At 46.6% G+C, this 18,114-nt stretch overlaps 1 long non-coding RNA gene across 1 annotated transcript in view; it reads left to right on the plus strand.

The window, feature by feature from the left end:
- The window catches only part of LOC147121273 (uncharacterized), a 75,687-nt gene extending 58,202 nt beyond the window's left edge, over positions 1–17,485 (plus strand). Inside the window, exon 2 of the long non-coding RNA XR_015077522.1 lies at positions 17,224–17,485. This is a non-coding gene — a long non-coding RNA (uncharacterized LOC147121273). The remainder of the gene's footprint in view (positions 1–17,223) is intronic.
- The last annotated feature ends 629 nt before the right edge of the window (positions 17,486–18,114 follow it).

The following is an 18,114-nucleotide window of genomic DNA, read 5'->3' on the forward strand; positions in this document are numbered from 1 at the left end:
TGCTGACCATCTATCATTCCCCTTTTCATTGATGATTCCTGGGGTTCAGCATCGCTGCCCAGCTGAACAGAGCTTGGAGAGAACTGGGCCCTCTGACACGGACTCTCCACAGCTGTCCCTACCGCCACTCTCTGCTCATGCTCACTTGTGAACTGTGATTCACCTGGTGAGATCCCACCCAAGTCTCTAACATGACCCACCGAAGTGCTTATATCTGCTTGTATGTGTCCTGTGCAGGTGCACCCTCAGCAGGAATGAGCTCCTCTGAGGAATCCTTGTCTACAAAGGGCAGGGGCTGCTGTTCTTCACGTGATGGCCCTGGAGGAGAGATGAGACAGATATAATTTTGTCATGGGAATGTACAAATGTTGAAATGCACATGATTAAGGTGATCATATTTCATTCGGTGTTCAATTCAAGTCAAGATGACATAGTCTTGTAGGAGATGTGGGGCTGAGAGATTAATTCTGTCACCCTGCAGCAATGAACTGCCAGTCTCGCCATCTCTGATGCTCAGGGAGGCTGATATGTCGCTTATCTCCAAAACCTCCTGTTCTGCATTTGTGAGCTTCACAATCTGCGGGGGTCCATTTCCAGTCCTCACCCTCTCCCTGGCATTCTGTGCTCTCTCCTCCTGCAAGGGGCCATGACAGATCTATGAATGGCTGTAAGGAATGTGTGTATCTGATGGATGCAGTGCATTCGGTGAGAGCGACAATCAGGCAGATGCAACACGAGTGGTGTTATAAATCTCATCCATCATAAAGAAACTACTCATGAAATAACGCTGGACGGCCAGCTGGTGGCACCATTCAAGGAGTATAAATACTCGGGCGTGGGCCCAGCTTGTCCAGGGACATTTTGTAAGACAGGAACTAGTGAAGTGCAACTAGACCTCCATGTTCTGAAACAAGTTGATTAAAGCCTTGCTTTATGCTCAAACCAAGTGCGTAGTGAGTTTTATTACGTCAAGTGGTACTGACATGACTTTGAGGAACGTGTTTGTAATGTATGTACCTTTAAGGGAGAGAACTACTTTTTACAGCTCCTGTATACTGTAGTACTGGCAGTGACCACACCTGTATATAAACCCTGAGTAGTGATCTCTACAGTTAGTTCTAGAGTAACCCTCATTCAGTAAACACCTGTTGAATCATTCCCTGCAGTCTGTTGTCTGATTATTGAAGGACACAACATTAAGATACACGGATCTAACATTGGCGACGTGGCAGATTCGAACCTACCTGCAACTCTGCATCACCTCCCAGGGATTCGCTCCTGGAGAACAGTGGAAGAAGGTCGAGTCCAGAAGCACGGGCGTCGACCACGGGCAACCGCCCAGTCATCCAGTGGAGATTTGAGCATTGCAGGGGAGGCTGTCGAGAGCCAGGCTTGGCTTTCCAGTCACGGTGGTCCAGCAAAACAGGCTGGCAACAGGTACTGTGCAGACCCTTCCCGGACAGCGACGGGCTAGAGCCCGACCGAGCGGCACAGACAAAGGCTGAGCAGTGTCGACGGGGGAGAGAGAGAGGGCAGAGCGCACAGGGCGCAGCCGGTGTTCAGGACCGAGCGGCGTCAACGGGGGAGAGAGACGAGAGAGAGCAGAGCGCAGCCGGTGTTCAAGGGCTGAGCAGCGTCGACGGGGGAGAGAGAGAGGGCAGAGCGCACAGGGCGCAGCCGGTGTTCAGGACCGAGCGGTGTCAACGGAGGAGAGAGACGAGAGAGAGCAGAGCGCAGCCGGTGTTCAAGGGCCGAGCAGCGTCAACGGGGGAGAGAGGCATGCAGGAAAATGCAAGGCGCTTCCATTGCCACGAGGACCGCAGAGAGCGGCGTTGGCAGCAGCGCAGGAGCAGCGCACAAAACTCACAGGGCGTCGCCATTTGCCACGAGGACCGCCGAGAGCGGCGTTGGCAGCAGTGTGGGAGGCGCCATTTTAAGCCGCAGCGGGGAAGAAAGGAAAGCGCGGGAGACGCCATTTTAAGCCAGTCTAACCACACCCAAAAATGCCAAAGAGTGGCAGTATCACAGCGTTCGACAATGAAGTCGAAGATTGGACGACATATGTCGAACGCATAGAAGTATACTGCAAGGCGAATGAAGTGCCAGATGACAAGAAAGCGCTGGTATTGTTGAATTCAATGGGTGCAAAAATGTATGGCTTACTGCGAAACCTAGTAATCCCAGAGAAGCCAGTAGAAAAGGATTTTGAAAACATAGTGTCAATCCTACAGGACCACTTAAACCCCACACCGCTGCTGATAGCAGAAAGATTTAAGTTTCACAAAAGGAACCAGCATAAAGATGAAAGTAATGCTGAGTATTTAACGGAACTGCGCAAGCTATTGAAACACTGCCAGTTTGGAACGGGACTAGCAGATACTTTAAGGGACAAGTTTGTGTGTGGGCTTAAAAGTGAAGGAACCCAGAAACGGCTTCTATCAGAAAAGGATCTTCTGCTGGACAAGGCTTTCAGCATTGCAGTATCACACGAAGCAGCAGCACGGGGCGCTGCAGAGATACAACGGAGACCGCAAGAATATGGCCCAAATGAAATGTCATACGGAACAGTGAAGTGCTATCGCTGCGGCAGAACAACACACGACCATAATGATTGCTGGTTCAAGGACAAAGTGTGCAGACAGTGTGGAAAAGTAGGACACATAGCAAGAGTCTGCAGGTCGGGAAAGAAAACCAGCAGCAAGAAACCTCCACAGGAGAAGTACAAGAAGGTACATAAGGTGACGGAGAGTAGTTCAGACGAACAGAAGAGTGATACAGACTCCGGAAGCAAGGAGCTGGGTTGTCTGAAACTACATAATGTGATCAAAACGGAGGATCACCAAACTATCTGGGTCACGCTCAAGATAGCAGGACTCCAAGTGAAAATGGAATTGGACACAGGATCAGCCCTAACAGTCAAAAACCGAAGGGACTACAAGCGGCTATTCTCACATATACCCTTGAGAGATACAAAGATTGTCTTGAAGACGTACACGGGGCAAAAAGTCTACCCCAAAGGAAAAATAAGGGTGAACGTTATATATAACGGCAAGGAAACACCAAAAATGGACCTATATGTATTGCCAGATGGAGGACCACCACTACTAGGACGTGAATGGATCCGGAAGATACAGCTAGATTGGTATTCCATACAGGCACTGACTGTGGCTGACAAAAAGGATGACGACGTCACACCTGGGCGACTGTCAAAGATCCTAACTGACGCGAAAGAAGTGTTCCAGCAAGGACTCGGAACACTAAAAGGCATGACAGCGATGATTAAAATTGAAGAAAACGCAAGCCCAAAATTTTTTAAGGCCAGACCGGTACCTTATGCGATCCGCCCAGCCGTCGAAGCAGAGCTGGAGAGTCAGGAACGTTCAGGTGTACTGTCCAAGGTAGACTGGAATGAGTGGGCTACACCCATCGTCCCTGTGATGAAAAAGTCGTTGAGCAGCACGCCTGGGGAAACAAGGAAGGTTCGCATCTGTGGGGACTTTAAGGTAACAGTGAACCCGATCCTTCACACCGTACAATATCCACTTCCGCGGATTGAAGATATTTTCGCCTCGCTATCTGGAGGGAAACGCTTCACTAAGATTGATCTGGCCCAGGCGTATCTGCAAATGGAGGTAGAAGAAGCATCAAAAAAATACCTCACAATCAACACCCATAAAGGTCTCTACCAATACAACCGGCTGGTATTTGGGGTAGCATCAGCTCTGGCTATTTGGCAGGGGGCAATGGAACAAGTCCTGCAAGGGATCCCAGGGACCCAGTGTTATTTGGACGACATCCTGGTCACGGGCAAAAATGACAGTGAACACCTTGCCAACCTGGAGCAGGTGCTCACTAGATTGCAGGAATATGGGCTCCGAGCTAACCGCCCCAAATGCGAGTTTTTTAGAAAACAGATCTCGTATTGTGGCCACATTATCGATAAAGAGGGGTTACATAAGTCCCCAGAGAAGATTGAGGCAGTAGTCAAGGCTCCAGCACCGGAAAATGTGTCACAACTGAGGTCGTTCCTCGGGCTGGTAAACTACTACCATAAGTTCTCGCCAAATTTGTCTACAATACTACACCCACTGAACACCCTACTGCAAACTGGGGTGCCATGGAAGTGGAGTGACGAATGTAGACGAGCTTTCCAGAAGAGCAAAACACTAATCACATCGAAAGAGGTATTGGCCCATTACAACCCGGCATTACCAATTCGGTTGGCATGTGATGCGTCACCCTACGGCATTGGAGCGGTGCGGTCGCACAAATTCTCGGACGGCTCAGAGAGGCCAATAGCCTTTGCGTCACGATCACTAACCTCAGCCGAGCGTAACTACGCCCAGATTGACAGGGAGGCCCTCAGCCTAGTGTGGGGAGTGAAAAAGTTCAATCACTATCTGCACGGGCAGAAGTTCACCTTGCTGACTGACCACCAACCACTTGTCTCCATCTTTAATCCAAAGAAGGGCGTCCCGGTGATGACTGCGCAACGGCTACAAAGATGGTCCCTTTTTCTAGGGGCGCACCAATATGAAATCGATTATAAGGGCACGAAACAGCATGGAAACGCTGATGGGCTATCACGCCTGCCACTGCCTACTGCGGAGGAAGCACCAGCAGTGGATTCTGTCAAAATATTTCATTCGACTATAATTGAATGCTTGCCAGTAACTAACGCTGGTATAGAGAAGGAGACCCAAAATGACCTGACACTGTCTCGGGTATATGATTTGACGGTGAAGTGATGGCCAGCACATGGCGACTCACTGTTGCCAGCATTCTCATCCAGAAGATAACAGCTGTCAGTATGCCAGGGGACCTTGATGTGTGGATCCCGAGTGGTAATTCCACCAAAGTTAAGGGAGAGAGTGCTCAATGAGCTTCACGAAGGTCATCTGGGAGGGGTGAAAATGAAAAACCTTGCTAGGGCTTATGTGTGGTGGCCGGGGATCGATCAGCAAATCGAGGACCTGACAAAGAGCTGCTCAGGATGCCAGAAGGTCCAAAATGCACCACCACATGCCACTCTACACCCATGGGAGTGGCCCTCATCTCCATGGCAACGGGTGCATATTGATTTTGCTGGTCCATTCATGGACTCAATGTTTTTAATAGCCGTGGATGCGCACTCGAAATGGCCTGAGGTCATCAAAATGTCCTCCACCACCACGGAGAAAACTATTGCAGTCCTACGGACCATTTTTGCCAGGAATGGCTTGCCAGAACAGATTTGCTCTGACAACGGACCACAGTTTGTGTCCGAAGAGTTCCGGAGGTTCTTGAAAAAGAATGGGGTAAGGCATTATACATCCACCCCGTATCATCCAGCCACAAATGGATTGGCTGAGAGGTTCGTACAAACCTTTAAGAAGGCAATAAAGGCTATGTACAATGACAACATTCCGCTGCAGCACAAGGTGGACAATTTCCTGTTAGCCTACCGGAATGCGACACATGCAGTCACCAACCAGGCCCCAGCCATGATGTTCTTTAACCGAAGGTTAAGATGTCGCCTGGATTTGCTCAGACCAAACGTACGAAGAGATGTTGAGAGTAAGCAATTCCAGCACATCCATGAGAAGCCAACAAGGAGCTTCAATGTAGGGCAACCAGTCTTGGCCCGTGACTACCGAACAGAAAAATGGCAGCCAGGAACGATATGCACACGGCAGGGCCCACTAATGTACACAGTGGACATTGGGGAGAGCATCGTGAGATGCCATGCTGACCAGATCCTAGAGTCACAGGAACGAGTCAACCCCATGCCTCGCCCATACGTACCTGGTGATGAACCCGACATACAGGTCGCATCTACCCCAGAAACAGTAGCATCGGAAGCTGATGAACCAACCGACGACAGGGGGCCAGAATTGCCTCCGCACCAAGAGCAAGACACTCGGGAAAGGCGCTATCCAGAAAGGATCAGGAAGCCTCCCCAAAGACTGAATTTATAAATAGACTATTTTCAGCTAATGTTGCATGTTAAAAGTGTTAATTGTAATTAGTTTGATATTTAATTGTTAAATGAGTGTTATGGTACTGTTAATCTAAAAGGGGAGGAATTGTAATATATGTACCTTTAAGGGAGAGAACTACTTTTTACAGCACCTGTATACTGTAGTCCCGGCAGTGACCACACCTGTATATAAACTCTGAGTAGTGATCTGTACACTTAGTTCTAGAGTAACCCTCATTCAGTAAACACCTGTTGAATCGTTCCCTGCAGTCTGTTGTCTGATTGTTGAAGGACACAACATTAAGATACACGGATCTAAGTGTTGACAGTGCTGTTTTAGGATGTGTGCTGAGAATTGAGGGAGCTGACTGAGGTGGTATTGTGGCGGTACCACCGGTTGTACCTTACATAAAGACACAAAATTCCCTTTAACTTACCTTACTGTATGTTTAACTTACCTTATGGGGCCGTTGCCCTTTTAATTTACCTGTTGGGGCCATTGCCCCTTTAAGACGCGCCCTAGCGCGCTGACGTCACGTCACGTATGACGTGATGTGCGTGCACCGGCACTGCCCGGCCTAGCGTCTTCGGCCTCAACGGCCAGCCGACGGGAACGACGTGATCTTCCGCTCCCGCGGCAAGCACCGGCACAGCCCGGCCCAGCGTCTTCGGCCTCAACGGCCAGCCGACGGGAGCGACGCGATCTTGCGCTCCCGCGGCAAGCACCGGCACAGCCCGGCCTCCCGACTTCGGCCTCAACGGCCAGCGACGCAACGACACGCATCACGTGACGCCCTAAGCATGGGAAATGCGAACGGCGTGATGACGTCACAACACAAACGTGATGACGTCATCACGCTCCCCACAGGACTGCGAACTCAGTCCTCGTGGAGTCCCCGCTGGGACAAGACCTACACCACGGTGCTCCTACAGTCAGCCATCTTATCTGCTGTAATTAGCCTGTTCCTGTAAATAAACAACTTATTTATAGTTCGTCGAAGTCAAACTCTCTTATTTAGTGGCGATCTACACGAACCGCTACAGTATCACATTACATAAGGATTGAGGTGAATGGAGCAAGTGGGAGGTGAGGAAGTGCATTGACAGGTGCTGCTGAAATTTAAGTAGGTATGAGGAGTAATGCGAATGGAGTATGCTTGACAAGACAGAGTGAAAGGGGGTGTACTACAGAATTTACAACTGTGCTCAGCTTTGCTGGCTGGTTAGATCATTAAAACGATTCCTGCACTGGATCCAAGTCCTCATAATTACGCTTCTGTTGCTCACCTCTTGGGCCGCCTCCAGAAGCTCCTTCTTTGTTGTGGCTGCAGGTTTCTTTTACCCAATGCTAAGAAGCAGGACCTCTTTCCTCATCCTAGTATGTCCAGGGACACCTCATTATATTTGGGCACAGTCCTTGTCGTTCCTGCTTCCATTTTTCTCCTTGTACTTAACTGAACACCAAACACAATTCACAAAACACCAAACCTCTTCCACCACTGCATCTGTGAACTGCGCCTTTAAATAGTCAAGGTGAGATCATGTCATGTGGGACCTCATCTCACCCACTCACACGCAGTGAAGACACAAAATCCTGAAGTAAAATGATGTTGAGGCATCCCCATTGAAATCGGACATTCCCAAGTGCCCCAAGATCTGGCGCATTTGTCACCCGCCAGCGGACCTCCCACTTCCATGTTAATATCGGGGCCATAGGTTCTGTACCTATTTGCTTGGCTTCTCTTGATCTCAAGGGTGCTACAGAAAATCAGAGCAGAGGGAGCAAAGATGCTTTTGGTAACCCCCCTATTGACCTTGCAAATCATGGTTCGCTGTTACTTACCCAATCTCACTGCCCTGCAGGAGAGACTTCCCTCGACTAGTCATGTTGCGGGGGATGGCTTATCAGAGGAAGGCAGCAGCAGCCAACTTCCTGGCACCAGGGGTGGCTCTGCTGCACAGGACAGGAGGAAAAAGAGCGGTAGAGCTATAGTAATAGGGGATTCTATTGTAAGGGGAATAGATAGGCATTTCTGCGGCCGCAAACGAGACTCCAGGATGGTGTGTTGCCTCCCTGGTGCAAGGGTCAAGGATGTCTCAGAGTGGCTGCAGAACATTTTGGAAGGGGAGGGTGAACAGCCAGTTGTCGTGGTGCATATAGGTACCAACGATATAGGTAAAAACCGGGATGAGGTCCTAAAAGCTGAATATAGGGAGTTAGGAGGTAAATTTAAAAATAGGACCTCAAAGGTAGTAATCTCAGGATTGCTACCAGTGCCACGTGCTAGTCAGAGTAGAAATAGAAGGATATTTCAGATGAATATGTGGCTAGAGGAATGGTGCAACGGGGAGGGATTCAAGTTCCTGGGACATTGGAACCGGTTCTGGGGGAGGTGGGACCAGTTCAAACCGGACGGTTTGCACCTGGGCAGGGCTGGAACCGATGCCCTAGGGGGCAGCACGGTGGCATAGTGGTTAGCACTGTTGCCTCACAGCGCCAGGGACCCGGGTTCGAATCCAGCCTCGGGTGACTGTCTGTGTGGAGTTTGCACGTTCTCCCCGTGTTTGCGTGGGTTTTCTCCGGGTGCTCCGGTTTCCTCCCACAGTCCAAAGATGTGCGGGTTAGGTTGATTGGCTATGATAAATTGACCCTTAGTGTTAGGGGGATTAAATACGTGGGGTTACGGGGATAGGGTGGGATATGTGTTGGTGTAGGGGTTACGGGGATCGGGTGGGACATGTGTCGGTGCAGGCTCGATGGGCCGAAATGGCCTCTATCTGCACTGTGGGGTTTCTGAGATTCTGAGATTCTGGGAGTGTTTGCTAGTGCTCTGGGGGAGGGTTTAAACTAAGATGGCAGGGGGTTGGGAACCTGAGCAGGGGGACAGAGGAAAGGGAAACAAGGATAAAAGCAAAAGAAAGGAAGGAGAAAAACAAAAGTGGCAGTCAGAGAAATCAACGGTTTAAATCAAACACTGCCACAGTAAATAATAACTCTAATAGGTCTAAGAGCGTTAAAAAAATAAGCCTGAAGGCTTTGTGTCTTAATGCGAGGAGCATTCATAATAAGGTGGATGAATTGGCTGCACAAATAGAGGTAAACGGATATGATTTGGTTGTGATTACGGAAACATGGCTCAAGGATGGCCAAGGCTGGGAACTCAACATCCAGGTGCATTCGATATTCAGGAAAGATAGGTGAGACCGCACCTGGAATGCTGCATACAGTTTTGATGTCCATACTTAAGAAAAGACATACTTGCTCTCGAGTCAGTACAAAGAAGGTTCACTCGGTTAATCCCGGGGATGAGGGGGTGGTCATATGAGGAGAGGTTGAGTAGATTGGGACTCTACTCATTGGAGTTCAGAAGAATGAGAGGCGATCTTATTGAAACATATAAGATTGTGAAGGGGCTTGATCGGATGGATGCGGTGAGGATGTTCCCAATGATGGGTGAAACTAGAACTAGGGGGCATAATCTTAAAATAAGGGGCTGCTCTTTCAAAACTGAGATGAGGAGAAACTTCTTCACTCAGAGGGTGGTAGGTTTGTGGAATTTGCTGCCCCAGAAAGCTATGGAAGCGACATCATTAAATACATTTAAAACAGAAATAGATAGCTTCCTAGAAGTAAAGGGAATTAAGGGTTACGGGGAGCGGGCAGGAAATTGGACATGAGTCTAGGTTCGGAATGGTCATGGCCCTGTGGGTAGTGGAGCGGGCCCAGGGGCCATGTAGCCTGGTTCTGCTCCTACTTCTTGTGTTCTAATTCTGTGTTAGATTTCAGGAGATGGTTTTATTCCTGTTCCTGGCTGGGGTGGAGATCGCCTTTACAGAAGGTAAGTAATGTAGAAAATATAGGGACAGAGTGATCTCCTGGAAGAGTTTCGATCGCCTAGATGGGTCGGAGAGGAATTTCCCAGATTTTTTCTCCCAAATTGGCCATTGGGTTTTTTAGCTGGTTTTTTGCCTCTCCCGGGAGATCACATGGGTTTGGGTGGGATGGAGAGTGATAGAAGATTTGAGGTTAGGATCAGATCAGCCATGATCTTATTGAATGGTGGAGCAGGCTTGAGGGGCCGATTGGCTTACTCCTGCTCCTATTTCTTATGTTCTTATGTTCTAAAGGAAAGGGAGGTGGGGTAGCATTACTGGTTAAAGAAGGGATTAACACAATTGTAAGGAAGGATATTAGCTCTGATGATGTGGAATCTGTATGGGTAGAATTGAGAAATACCAAGGGGCAGAAAACGTTAGTGGGAGTGGTATATAGACCTCCAAACAGTAAGGCGGAGGTTGGGGATGGCATTAAAAAGGAAATTAAAGAAGCAGCAATAAGGGCACAGCAGTCATCATGGGTGACTTTAATCTACATATAGATTGGGTTAACCAAATTAGCAACAATACTGTGGAGGAGGAATTCCTGGAGTGTTTACGGGATGGTTTCCTGGACCAATATGTCAAGGATCCAACCAGAGATCAGGCCATCTTAGACTGGGTGTTATGTAACGAGAAAGGATTAATTAGCAATCTTGTTGTACGAGGCCCCTTGGGTCGGAGCGATCATAATATGATCGAATTCTTCATTAAGATGGAGAATGAAGTAGTTGACTCAGAGACTAGGGTCCTAAATTTAAATAAAGGAAACTACGATGGTCTGAGGCGCGAGTTGGGTAGGATTGATTGGGGAATGTCACTCAAAGGGTTGACGGTGGATAGGCAATGGCAAACATTCAAAGACCTCATGGATGAACTACAGAGTTTGTTCATCCCAGTTTGGCATAAAAATAAAACAAAAAAGGTGACTCAACCGTGGCTAACAAGGGAAATTAGGAAGAGCATAAGATCCAAGGAGAGGACATATAAATTGCCCGGAAAAAGCAATAATCCTGAGGATTGCGAGCAGTTTAGGATTCAACAAAGGAGGACAAAGGGATTCATTAAGAAGGAAAATAGAATATGAGAGTAAGCTATCAGGGAACATAAAAACTGACTGTAAAAGCTTTTATAGATATGTGAAGAGAAAAAGATTGGTGAAGTCAAGCGTAGGTCCCTTGCAGTCAGAATCAGGGGAATTTATAATGGGAAACAAAGAAATGGCAGACCAACTAAATACATATTTTGGTTCTGTCTTCACCAAAGAGGACACAAATAACCTCCTAGAGATGCCAGGGAACATAGGATCTGATGAAAGGGAGGAATTGAAAGAAATCAGTATTTGTAGGGAAATTGATGGGATTGAAGGCCGATAAATCCCCAGGGCCTGATAATCCACATCCTAGGGTACTTAAGGAAGTGCCCCTAGAAATATTAGATGCATTGCTGGTCATCTTCCAACATTCAATGGAATCTGGAACAATACCCATGGATTGAAGGGTAGGTAATGTTACCCCAATATTCAAAAAAGGTGGTAGAGAGAAAATGGGGAATTACAGACCGGTAAGCCTGACATCGGTTGTGGGGAAAATGCTAGAGTCCATTATAAAAGATGTAATAGCTGAGCACTTGGAAAACAGTGACAGGATCGGACAAAGTCAACATGGATTCACAAAAGGTAAATCGTGCTTGACTAATCTACTGGAATTTTTTGAGGATGTAACTGGTAAAATAGATAAGGGAGAACCAGTGGATGTGGTGTATCTGGACTTTCAGAAGGCCTTCGATAAGGTCCCGCATAAGATATTAGCGTGTAAAGTTAAGGCACATGGGATTGGGGGCAAGGTATTGACTTGGATAGAGAACTGGTTGGCAGACAGAAAGGAAAGAGTTGGAATAAATGGCTCTTTTTCCGAGTGGCAGGCAGTGACTAGTGGGGTACCGCAGGGATCAGTCCTTGGACCCCAGCTATTCACAATATATATTAATGATCTAGACAAGGGAACTAGATGTAATATCTCCAAATTTGCAGATGACACAAAGCTGGGTGGGCGTGTGTGCTGTGAGGAGGATGTCGAGAAACTCCAGGATGATTTGGACATTTTGGGTGATTGGGCAGAAACATGGCAGATGCAATATAACGTGGATAAATGTGAGGTTATCCACTTTGGTGGTAAAAACAGGAAGGCAGATTATTATCTGAATGGCAATAGATTGGGAGAAGGGGAAGTGCAGCAAGATCTGGGTGTCCTTGTGCACCAGTCGCTGAAGGTAAGCATGCAGGTGCAGCAGGCGGTTAAGAAGGCAAATGGTATGTTGGCCTTCGTAGCGAGAGGGTTTGAGTACAGGAACAAGGAAGCCTTGCTGCAGTGGTATAGGGCCTTGGTGAGACCACATCTTGAGTATTGTGTGCAGTTTTGGTCACCTTATCTGAGGAAGGATGTTCTTGCAATGGAAGGAGTTCAGCGAAGATTCACCAGGCTGATACCTGGAATGGCAGGAATGACGTATGAGGAGAGATTGGGTCGATTGGGCTTGTACTCGCTGGAGTTTAGAAGAATGAGAGGTGATCTCATTGAAACTTATAAAATTCTAACAGGACTGGACAGACTAGATGCTGGAAGGATGTTCCCGATGGGCGGGGAGTCCAGAACCTTGGGTCACAGTCTAAGGATAAAGGGTAGGCCATTTCGGACAGAAATGAGGAATTTCTTCACCCAGAGAGTGGTGAACCTGTGGAACTCTCTACCACAGAGGGCGGTGGAGGCCAGTTCATTAAATATATTCAAAAAGGAGTTGGATATATTTCTTAAGGCTAAAGGGATCAAGGGGTATGGGGAGAAAGCAGGGACCGGGTACTGAATTTGGATGATCAGCCATGATCGCATTGAATGGTGGAGAAGGCTCGAGGGGCTGAATGGCCTACTCCTGCTATCTTCTATGTTTCTAATTCACCGGAAATTGGACAAACAAGGGTAAAAGATCAAGTAATTTTAAGCGCAAATTATTTCAAGTTTCTTTAATGCTGCTTTAAAAAAAATCACAATGGAAGACGACCCCGCCCACAAACAAAGGATCTTAAAATTAAACAATTTTGTTTAAGCACACACACTAGTAGGCACGTTTCAAACATTTATAAATATTTAAAAATATTTAATTTACGAAGAAATTGTCTAGTGTACACCAATGAAGCTAGTGAATGGTTCTGTATAGTTTTAAAGTAATTTTCGATGATTTATAATCAGGTTACTCACAGTTGGTGGACTAGACACTCTTATTAAAAATGTTTATATTTTGTGATACCTTCATTTTCAGATGTTTAATAAAACTGCACCAGGTTACCACTCTTAAATATAACAATGATGAATATATTTTAATGCAAGGGGGAAAAAAATGACGTTCTATTACACTGCCCGTTTGCGCTGGTTCATGGAAGATTTTACATTTGTGCTTATGCAAATAAGTGTGAGCAGAAACTTGAACCATAACTTCATTTCGGAAAACCAGCACAATTTCAAGTACAATTTGCTCCCAGATTGCCGATTGCGCCCAAAGCGGAATCTCTCCCCCATGAATTCTTGTTTCTGTAATGGAAGACTGCTGTTTTGGTAGCTGCTGTTCTAGCTCTCTGGGTTAGTGATATCCAGGTAGTCGTTAGTTAGCCCTATTTAATTTGCATTCTATTCGAGAAATTAGCACATACTTGTATTTCCTGCCAAAGATTTGAGACAATAAATTGTAATTTTATCATCTTATACACCTCCTTATAAATCAGAATTGGAATGGCACTTTTCATATCATCTATGGCCCAAGCTCTTAGGAAGACCAACCTTTAAGAAAAAGGCTCAGAAAATGGACAGTGGAGTACTTTCTTTACTGCTACTAATTCTCTGACACTGGCTCTTTAAGGGATTATGTTGACCATCCACTGACTGCTTCTTGGACATTCTTGAAACAGATGCCCATTAGCATTATCGGTAAATCCGTTAAATGAAGTAACCATTGTGCATTTGCAAAACACTATGGGGGAGAAATTGAGTATAGCCCCATTTGGGACGCCAGCCTCACCAGGGCACTAAAAGTAGCGCCCCGGAAGCATTCACGGCCACCCGTCGGAAATTGAGTGGTAGCGCCCCAAAGAAAGGGAAGCGCGGCACCACTAGAGGCGCCCCACATCCCTCTTGGGGCGCTGCGACTGAATATCATGGCGCAACATGCCGCAGCGCCACACGCTGCGGCACGTCACGCTGCAGTATTGCAGGCCTTCCTCCCCTTCTTAAAGGGGAGGGGCCTTGTGCAGCGCGATCTGGGGCCCAGCTGGGCCCCCGAGGATCGCGACTGCAGGCAAAAGAGCCCGACACCGAGGAGAAGTGCTGGGCTCTTGGAACGCAGCCGGCACTCCGCGGCGGGGGGGTGTTCAGGAGGCCGGGGACGGGAGCACAGGCAGGTGCTGGCAGGTGGCCAACAACAAAAATGGCCGTCCCGCACCTCCTTTAATTTGCGCCTCCCCGGCCGCAGGTAGGCCCCCCGAACCGGTCGGACATAGCGTCCGGCGGTAAATCAGGGGGCGCTTCCAAATATCGTGGCCGGGGCATCAGCGGGGCGCTGCACACACCGATGACATCATCGGTAGCGGCACAGCGCTAATGGCTAGTGCCACCACTAGCGTCCCGCAGAATTTAGCGGGAGGCGTGTGTAATGATCAGTAACCTGTCATTCTGGAATGGTACACTAGGTGGTGCTGTATGTATGTAAGAGTGGGCTACCCACGATGCACTAGGCTACCCACAAGGCAGCAGTAAAGATGGCGGCCTGCACACAGAAGCACACATGCTGAATCTCTACAGATGCTGTACCTAGGGAACGTGTACTGAATAAATGTCTAGCTAGAAGCTAGCTGTTCAACTGTAAGGAGTGGCAACAGTTTGCAGCACATTATGACTTTCAACACATCACATCCAGTCCTTTGTATGCTCAGTCGAATGGTAAGGCAGAGAAAGGTGTTCAAGTTCTCAAGCAGCTACTGAAGAAAGCGACAGAAAGTAAGTCTGATCCTTATCTCGCCCTGCTGAGCTACTGAGCCTCACCTTTAGACTCTGGTTCTTCACCTGCTGAACTCCTAATGGGTCACAAGTTGCGTACCACGCTACCCTGCTGTGCAAAAGAAAAGCAGAGTAAGGAACTGAGACAGAGACTTCAACTGTTAAAGCTGAAACAGAAATCATACTATGACAAGTCATCCAAAACTCTGAAACCATTGACAAGGGATGATGTTGTCAGGATTGAGGATCCAGATGCATGGAACAGGAAAGCTACAGTTCTTGAGGAAGTAGGACCAAGGTCATACACTGTTAGAACTGAGGAAGGACATATTCTCAGGAGGAACCGCCGTTCCCTCCTAAAAACACAAGAGACTATCGAAGAGCAAATCGATGACAATGCCGCAACTGAATCTTGTCACTCACCACCAGAACAATCTAACACAAATACACATACAGGCTCTCATGAAAACACATCAGACTTACCTGTGCTGAGAAGATCCACACGTGAAGTAAAACAGCCTGATAGACTTAATCTTTGAGTACAAAGAAAACTACATTGAAAATGTATTGACTGTTGAAGATGTTTATGTTGTTATTGATTGATACTGATTTTGTTTAACCTCAAAGAAAGGGGGATGTAATGATCAGTAACCTGTCATTCTGGAATGGTACACTAGGTGGTGCTGTATGTATATAAGAGTGGGCTACCCACAATGCACTAGGCTACCCACAAGGCAGCAGTCAAGATGGAGGCCTCTACAGATACTGTACCTAGTCCACATGTGCTCAATAAAGTGTCTGGCAAAAGCTAGCTGTTCTTAATAAAAACGACTAGTTATTAATGAACATAACAGCGTGGACAGCGCCGCGCCCGGGCGCCAGTTGGTTTGCGACCCACTTAGCACCCTCTTAAGGCGCTAACGGGTGGCGCAGCCAACTGAATTTCTCCCCCTATTATTTTGACTTAGAACCCATAGTTTTTAGCCAACCTGTTCTAGAACTGGGGTTTCTGGCTCACTACCTCCTGCCCCTTCCTCTCAGCTTCACCTTAAGTGCTATTGGTTTCTGCAAAATTGTGTTGAATATTTGAATAAAGAAGAAAGATTGCTACCTTGCAAAGTTTTCTTCATTCTTCAATATGATGCGCCATTTACATAACATGCGCCCATGAGCCCATTTCCTTGATCCATTAGGGAATTCATTTAGCAGATTTTTGTTTGTTGGTTTTCTTTGTACTGTAAATTGAAATGAATTGCCACTTTGATACCCTATTATGTTGCATGGTCAACACCACCTGAGATTTTTTATGTCACCTGATATCGGTAATGCCAATACTGAAACATCACTAGAGGGCTTTGCCCACCATGTGGTTTCCCAGAATGTGATCTGTGCCTAGCTTAAGTCCACTAGCGTGTAGTGGAGGCATCATATTGAAAAATGAAAGATCCTACAAGGTAGTTCATCCTTCTTTATTAAATATTAAGATATTTTTAAAGAGTTGGCATAAGTGCACTACAATGCTTTAGTATGAAGTTTTGAGAGAAATGAAGAGTAATTAAGTAATAGTTCTAATAAAAGCCACCATATATAATTAATATTAAGTCAATGGAGAAAAAAATCGGACCGACCCGAATGCACCCCATTCTCGCCAAGCATTTTAAGTAAAAATCAGGGTTTTGGATTCTGGCTAATCATCTCTCCTTTTAAGGAGCCAAAAACATAATGAAAAATTTCTATACCTTATTGCAGGCCTAGAGCCCCAAGTGGTCCCCAGTTGTTCCAGCAAGACTTGTTTCACTAGATATACCACTATCCCTCACATCCCCAGTTTGGAAACTTTTCCGCAGCCACGCTTCATCTGACATTGGTGACCTTGTTTGGGGCAGGCCCCGAAACAAGACAGCGCAAAACCCGGTTGGGACCCGAACTTACAGTGGGAGTGCACTGGAAGGGCTGCAGATCTTCAACCCCATTAATTTACTGCAAAAAGCACATTACTAATCAACACTGCTTTTACATAACTAATATAAAAATGTTCTCACACAAGGCTAAGAATTCTTCTCATCACAATGTGTAACAACATTGTCAATGTGTTCATGAAGATTTCCTGCTTGGCAGACCATATTTATGGAACATCTTTCTGATTTTGCTAGAAATAGCCAACAGAGGCAATCTTGACAAATCCAGTTAAGATGTTGCTGCACATAGTGACCTGAGGAATTCTCACCCCACTGTTTGTAAACAAATGCTCAATGTCCACCATTTAGTGTGTTACTGGCACAGCATATCATTTGTATGATGTACAGACCATTCTATTTATACTGGCTCTATTTTCATCTTCTGCAGAATCATAATGAGTCTGACAAGCCAACATCCGCATACTGAGCTGAATGGAACAACTCCATCTATTATAGATTATCCTACAAAATCTGTTCAAAATGGATATTTAAATATCACTTTGAAATGTTTTTAAATGTATTTCTCGGTAGTAAGGCTGTTTGGTGTCTGTTTGGTGCCTTCTCTTATTTATATGTAATATGTAAATCTGAAGCTTATGTCTCCTCTGAACTTATTTTAATAATAAAGATGCCATTTTTAGAAATGCCAACACGAATGTCTAACCTTGGCTTTTATAATACTGTGGTAAAAACAGCATGGTTATACCTAATCATTAAAATCATGAACCCATTCATTAATATATTTTTATTTTACAACTTTTATGTACAATAGAAAGGCAAGAAACTGCTCCACCAGCATAAATTCTAGGGTTTGTCCGCCTGACCCCACTGAAGTAACTGGGGGAAGTCAGTAAATTCAAATATGAATGGTGGGCACCCACACCAGTATTGGCATATCTGGAGCACCCACCAGAAAGGGGGGGGGGGAGTTGTAGGAAATGTGGCACTGGCTGGCTGTCACAGGCCAACAAATTTATTTTACACTGTCCATCAAAGTAACAACTAGAGCTAGCAGTTAGCTTGAACTTAGGCCTAGACTCTCCGGTGTGCCCACATCTGCCAATATAAGTGGCAGTATGCTGGGGAAAAGAAATTCCTGGCATGGACATTCCTTCCTCCCAGCCCCAGGTAACTAATTAAAACAATGCCCTACCAATCGTCCTTACCATAGACATGATGGAATTGATTTTCCTGGGGGGGCAAGAATAATGCGAGCAAGCCCAGCAGAGTTCGACGGACTCAGAGAGGTCGAGGATGTGCAGGTCCTGCTGATCTTAAT

This window comes from Somniosus microcephalus, chromosome 3 (assembly GCF_052327205.1).
Source record: "Somniosus microcephalus isolate GS21.2 chromosome 3, FLI_Smic_1.0, whole genome shotgun sequence".
NCBI classification, from domain to species: Eukaryota; Metazoa; Chordata; class Chondrichthyes; order Squaliformes; family Somniosidae; genus Somniosus; species Somniosus microcephalus.